Below are 8119 nucleotides of genomic sequence, written 5' to 3'. Positions count from 1 at the left end.
TATATATATATATATATTTCATCAATTTTATATATATATTTTATCAATTTTATATATATATATATATATTTCATCAATTTTATATATATATTTTATCAATTTTTATATATATTTTATCAATTTTATATATATTTTATCAATTTTATATATATATATATATATATATATATATATATATATATATATATATATATATTTATTTATTTTTCATCAATTTTATATACACACACACATATATATATATAGGAAAAAATGATGAAAAATAAAATTTAATAATAGGTTTATTTTATCAAAAGATAAACAGTAGTAAACTAATGTGCCATTTTTAGAGTCATTATTCTACTGAAAATGCTTTTTATTTATATATTTCTTATATATATTGTCAAATTCATGCTAACCAGAGATGCATTATTTTACTAATATTTATCCACTGGTGAAAACAGCCTATATGTGTATATGCATAACATAATAATGTTTCATTATTATAATTGTATAAAGTTCTGATGGATCAATAAATATTGTAATTTATTCAATTTTCATCATTAAATATTTTCTTTTTCTTTATTTGCTCTATCGTGTATTCTTAACCATTTAATGTCTTGATATGTTCCAATGTTTAGATAATATTTTATTTACAATTATATATATTTCTGCATGTATGCATACACGACATTGTGTGTGTGTATATATATATATATATATATGTATATATATACACACACGCATACATATATATATGACTACTTCATTTAATCACAAATTAACATACGAACTTATAATTTTATGCATCAACTTTAAGTATTTACTTTAACAGTGCTCAATACATAGGTAGATCTAGGTAGTAAGTTATAAAAATATATATGGCAATTAAGCTACACAGAATATTTTATGTTTCATCCACGCTAGGGGCATAAGCCTGACGAATCCTAGCATGGATGAAACATGGAATATTCTGATTTGCTTACTTGCCATATATATTTTTATAACTCTCTCTCTCTCTATATATATATATATATTATATGGAAAAATGCGCGCATGAAAAGTAATATTCTTAAGATTTTATTAAACCTGGAAAAGTAAAGGACAAGAAATTCAACCTGGAAAAGTAAAGAACAAGATATTCTAGTAAAGTAAAAATATAATTTTTTAGACTTAAAATATTGCAGTTAAAAATAAAATTTGAATATTGATAAATATTTTATTTATTATTTGCATATGTTGTTTATTGTTGAGTTAGAAAGGCTGTCAGTCGCTGGATTGAACTTATTTCCCCCTTATTATTTGCATATATTTATGTAGTGAAAATTGTTTGAACAAAATTAATTCATTAGTTAGTTAGTAGATGGAATTAATAATTTTATAATTTACATAATTAACAATTTTATTATATCATAATTAGGATCATTTAATTCTTTCTAACTCAACAATAAACAACAACATATGCAAATAATAAATAAAATATTTATCAATATTCAAATTTTATTTTTAGCTGCAATATTTTAAGTCTAAAAAATTCTTATTTTTTACTTTACTAGAATATCTTGTCCTTTACTTTTCCAGGTTTAATAAAATCTTAAGAATATTACTTTTCATGCGCGCATTTTTCCATATAATCCATGATTTTTCCAGGCATTGCTATTGTATTAATATATAAATTTATAATATTTATTAATGATTGTCAAAAAAAATTAGCTCTCAAACACACATTTATGCAATATTTATCATTCAATCACAGTAGTTCCAAGCCAGGGTCTCTACCGAGACTGCGGTTCATGAATTCGTGATCTGCATAGAGCGTAAACTAACAAAAAAGAAGATGCCACTCAGTGTCTTTTTAGACGTCGTTGGAGCTTTTGACAACATACCCTTCAGTAGTATGTTGAAGTCGCTATGAGAACTCAATGTGCCACCAGTACTCATCCGATGGATTGAGTATATGGTGAGGCACAGAACAGTTCAAGTAGAACTACTGAGGGCAACTGTTAAAAGGGAAATAGTTAAATGAAACCTCCAAAGTGTGATTTTATCACCTTTACTATGGAACTGTATGCTGAATCCTCTTTTAAAGGAGTTTAAAAATAGGAATATTTATGCCCAGGCTGCTGCTGATGACATCGCAGTGCTGGTCGCGGGTTCAAAAGCATCATTGGTCAGACGCATTGCCAAAATGGGACTACATTTTTCATCAAATGTGATAACGAAAAATTTGAGTTCATTCAAAGAATATGTATATCATAGAATTCACTAATATTTTTAATCGATAAATTCACCATTTTTTGCTATAAAATCATAAGGAGAGTTAAAAAAAATTAGTTATTAAAAAAAAAAGTCCGGTTTTTTAATTATGGAAAAAAAAAAAAACGATACACGGGATTGAACCTAAAATCTTTCCACCAACCCCCGGTACTCTAACCGTTACGCTAAACGTCATATTGGCAAAATCGCAGTAAAAAATATTTATATACAAAAAAAGTTATGCAAAATAAAAAAAAGCGTTAGTCACTTATGTACTTACTCTCCTGTTTGTGAAGCCACATATTTTGTTGTAACTTTTTTCTACTGAACCAATTTTCGAATTTTTTTTTCAAAATGTAGCTAATGAGGTGTTCTATCCAACTATATAACCTGTTTGAAATTTGGTTGCGAACCGAATTAGTGGTGGGAGTTTGAATGTGTCTCGATTCATTCAATTTCGGACTTAAGCATATATTAAACCACTACCGTGGTTGAATGAGATATATATATATATATATATATATATATATATATAGTCATCCACATACAGTACTGTTTCGCTGTTTCACAGCTCATCAGTGCGGCTAGACAGGCAACTACCTCAAGCCAGGATATATATATATATATATATATATATATATATATATATATACTAGCAAGCCACCCCGCATTGTCCGCTTATAAGATGCAATTATGTTCATTCGTTTTTGCTTGCTTGCTTGCATTATTCCATCGGTTATTGGCACAACTGAGCTGGAGCTGCACTGCCCATTTCCTACAGAGGTTCAGTCTACTAGATGATTGAGGTTGGGACTAGGGTAACCTGGTATTGGTGGCTAGCCTGGTATCTTTTTCAGCTGGATGTCCAGATGTTTCTTGAAAGTGTTGAGGGATACTCCTTATATTTCTTATGCAGCTGGAATACAGTTAAATGTTCTTATGCTATTGTAGGTGAAGCTGTGGTCGATGAGGGATTTGATCCTCTGTTTTGTCCCAGGTGTGTTTTTATATAGCACAGCCTCCCTCGCCGCTGGTGGGTTATTTCTATTATTGTTGTGTTTGGGACCCTCCTTCCAGGATTTTCCAGATATAGATGACAATATATCCTTCTCTTCGACATTGTAATGAATACAGTTGCCGCTTCTTCAGCCTCTTCCAGTAATTCATTTGGTCTACTCCACATATTTTGCTGGTGAATGTTCTCTGGGATGCTTCTATTTTGCAAATTTCTGTTACTTCTTTGTGAAGACAATAGATGACAGCAGTATTCCAGCCTTGGGAAGACAAGTGATTTCCATAGCGTGAGCATGCACTCACTGTTCCTACTCCGGAAGGTTCTCAGTATCCATCCTGTGCTCAACATGTTGTGCGAAGGTGACATCTTTGCTCATATAAACCCTTAGATCCTTCACTACTTCCTTTGATGTGATTTCTTGTTGCCGACACTAGTATCCAGATGTTTCCTTGAGATGGTCTTTATTACCATATTGGTGTAGTTCAAATCTGTTTTCGTTTAGAGCCATATTGTTGTCATCAATCCATTTTTTAATTTTGTTTAGGTAAAAGCCTTGCGTCATGTGCTGTTATTCGAGGGGGGGTGCAAATATTGTAGCCTGGTAAACTATGCTTTTGGTTAGACATTTATTTTGAAGTGGGCAAAGTGTGCGGTATCTACAGTTGCATTTATCTTGTTCATTATTCGTATTTTTATTTCCATTATGGTTGTTGCTGTTTTGGTTTGGTTTATTCTTACTATTATTATTATTTCTACCAGTTACATTTGTGTTAATTTTATATTTTTCATGTTTTCCACGTTTTTTTATTGTTTATTTTGTTATTATTTTCATTGCTCTTATCTAATATTTTGTTGTTATGGACTTTAATTATCATCCCTAAATTTTCTCAGTAGTTATATGATAACTTTAGGTTATTTCTATTGAAAATTTTGTGTAAGTGATTGGTTACGTACGTAGGTATGACTTCCTTAGATTTTCAAAACCCGATATTATGACCATAAAATATGTTAAAAAAAAAACAAAAAAAAAAAAACAAAAAAAAAAACGAATGAAAACAGCACTAGCAAACCAATACTGGGAACTGAAAGAAAGCGGACGTTCACAAATAGTCGAATGAAAAATAGTAAGATAAAGAAACACACGTAGGGACTTAGACGATCCATGCAGATTATGCCTGAATTAAAAATTTGCTATCCTATACTTTAAAGAACCCCAACATCTATTAAACTGTAGGAGAGAAATAGCGAACAACTGTGTGCACAGAATATAATTTACTCTAGGATAGCGATACAAAATAAAATTTAAATTGACAATAACAATAGAAAATAAATAAATAAAATAAACATACATATACATAAATAATTATATACATCACATATCTAACTACTACGTCATCGTTTTTTTTTTAAATAACTACACCTAGGTTGAAAATAGGTCAGCTTACTTAGATACCTACTCTCCCCATGAAAAATACACACAAAGCAAGGGGTGAACCTAAGGTCAGCTGTACATTTATTCTGAAAGTGCCCGCTTATTGGCTGATTAGGATAAGCGGAGTGGAAACTAGGAAGCTGATTTGCTAACTAAAAATTCAATAGCATGTCCATATATAAAAACACGAGGTAACCATAACTCTTTGCATAAGCCTGACGAATTCTCACGAGAATGAAACGCGGAATATTCTGTGTAGCTTAATTGCCATATATATTTTTATAACTTACTACCTAGCTCTACCTATGTGTTGAGCACTGTTGAAGTAAATACTGAAAATTTATGCATAAAATTATATTTTCATATAATGATTTATGTGATAAAATTAAGTAGTCATATATATATATATATATATATATATTATATATATCAAGTTTGAAAGAAAGAAATGAGAGAAAAAAGTGTATTCAGATATGCACCTATAGTGTACGCCTTGGATTTTTACTAATGACTTGTTTTATTGTGTTCGTTCTTGTTCTCGTTGTATGATGTAATCACAGAGAGGGTAGAACATTAGTCACAAGGGTTAAATGATGAGAATCATTAGTAAAATAAGAGAACCAATATCTGGGGGTTGATAAATGCAAGTTGACCTTCAAACAGACAAAGGTCAACACCAGGGTTTTTCCAAAGGGTGTGGAACTGATGGTAAATTCTGCTTCGAAAGTCTCTTGACATGATCAGAATGTCTGTGCATAGGAAGCGAGTTCTTCAAAATAGAAAGTCTTGCACCCCAAGGCATCATAGATGGGTCATGGGGATTGCGCAGGCCAAAGTACCACATGGCCCCATAGACGATAGCTTAACCTCTTGTGCTTTGTTATTGTTGCTCTGTGAACCGTGGTTGGAGTTAAATTTTATAGTGCTGTAAATGTTTAAATACGAAGTGGGGGGAGTGATAGATTTTAAGGAGAATTTGATTATTTAAGGGGAGAGCTGAACAAAAGCTTCTTCACAAAGGACTTGAAAACGATTCTGAGAAAGAAATATTATTCATAAAATTTGTGTTTAGATTTCGGCACATATAGAGAGTGGGATAAACTGTTGACATTGGTTGTAGATAGACGAGTGTTTATGGTGATCTTGAGTGCTATTTTCACATTTCGGTCAATGTAACAGTCGGTATTCAGGTTATTTTCGTCGTACTTGGGAATCTTTCTGTTGAATTCAGGCATCTGCAAACGGTTGCATTGACCGAGAATTCAAATAATATGAATTATCAACCCTCGTCTCCAAAATATAGAAACAGAACTTATCTGTGTTGTCTGGGATATTGTATATTTTGGCTCATATTCCCCTAATCTAGGTTCGTGCAGGTTGACTGCCATCAATTAACTGCATCTCCTGCACCAAACGATCATAATTAAATTTCATACCATGACTGCCACTTGAATTAGGACGTGAGATCATAACTATAGCTAAATTTAAGCAAAATATGATATCATCTCAAAATAAAGAATGACTGCCTACAACAGATGCATTGTAAACAAACAACTAGATGTTATGCTACACTGTTTGTTAGTCACTAAGTAAACTAATTGGATTATAAGTTCCTTCTCATGATTTTGTCCAGATTAGAACATCAGTTGCTAAAAAAAAAAAAAAAAAAAAGAAAATGCCGTTGTATCTTTAAATTTTGTTTTAAAAAAATTATGAAAAGAACAGAGAAAAGAGAAGGAAAAAAAGGAAAAGGTGGAAAGAATGCATGAAGTATCGTTGCCACATCTGGTGCATCTACCACTAATCTCTTACTCTTTGCAAGGTCCAAAAAAGGATGAAGGAGGAGGAAAAGCAAAGAACATCCATAGATTATATATTATTTTATTTATTTGAGATGAGGCTTCATAATTGGTGTATTCATTTGTTTTGTGGACTCTTATCCTCATCTTTATAGTTGTTGTTTCATCACGTTTCGGCAAACTCATCCTGTGACCTTCTTCATGTGGTCAACAACAACTACTATGAAGACAACAAAATAAATAAATACACCAATTATGAAGCCTCATCTATAAGGATTCCAAAACATAAATAATATACAATACCATTCGGTAAAAACTTGACAATGGAAAACCAGATAAGAACACAAACTTAATCGCTCCTCGAGGCTCATGGCGCAGTTGATAGAGGCGTTGATCGCTATGGTTCCAGGTGAGTATTGTCTGAAAATAACAGTTTCAGCCCTACCCAAAGCAGGCCAGAGGATTAGTTGGCCAAAACGTGGAGAGACAGCAACAATTATGGAAGGCAGTAATTACTGGGGATACAGTTGCAAGATTCTGCATTCCTATCCCATCGTGATTAACTACATGAAGAAGGCCAAGGAATACGTTGGCTGAAACATGGCAAAACAACAACTATGAAGATGAGGATAACAGTCTGCAAAACAAGTGAATGCAGCAACCTCAACGGAAGTTCTCAGAGAACTATAAACGTAAAGAGAATCATTATAATACCAACAATTATAGGTACACTATGAACACCCCCAACAAAAAAAAAAAAAAAAAAAAAAAAAAAAAATGGAATCAAAGTGAAAATTGAAAAACAATATTTCTCTTTGTATATCTCCCTCGTCAGACAAGTATTAGAATATGATATCCAAGCATCTGTTTCATATATAATACAAGATATCCAGCATCCGGAGACGGTTCAAAGACTGACTACTCGAATGGTGCAGCGTCAATCAGATCTCCTCTATAAAAATCCGGATCAAAAAGCTTAACCTTTTCTTCCTTGAGTGCTAACGATTATGTAGCAATCTGATTTGGGCCTACAATCTTCTCGGTAGGTATTATGATGTACCGCGGGACCTTTTATTCACTCCTGAATCAGAAAGAGGTCTATACAAACATTACAAAACACATTTTAAAAAAAAAAAAAATAATTCCATTTTCGCCCCAAATAAGGCACAGTGCCACTTTGAAGTAAGGGGCTACGATCAGGAACTTAAGTTGCAATGATACTATGTAGGGAGTTGAACAGCGAGATGAATGTTCACATTACACTTGAACTTCTACATGTCATTACAGTTGGGAAAGCAGAAACCCGAAAGGGAGTTCCAAAGTCTAGCAGTTCTGGGGGAAGAAACTATTAGAGTAGAAGGCTTTCTTACATCTAGAGATCTCTACTGATTGATTAAATTTCTCAATCAGAATCCCTATTTGGAATGGACTTTAAAGTGAAGTAATAAATGCACCAGCACAACGGTTCAAGGTGAACTTCCTTGAAAATGTCTACCACCCTTTCTCTACATGGCATTGAAGCACTATTGTTTTATTTTTTGCTAAATTTAATTAAATTGAACACAAAATAAATAGCTACCTGACCCCCATTAAACCTTGTGGTCAAGTGGCCTTCAGGCTCTAATAATTGATCTATCC

Source organism: Euprymna scolopes, chromosome 21 (genome assembly GCF_053919585.1).
Source record: "Euprymna scolopes isolate OS-2025 chromosome 21, ASM5391958v1, whole genome shotgun sequence".
NCBI lineage: Eukaryota > Metazoa > Mollusca > Cephalopoda > Sepiida > Sepiolidae > Euprymna > Euprymna scolopes.
Note: the sequence above shows the minus strand (reverse complement) of the source record.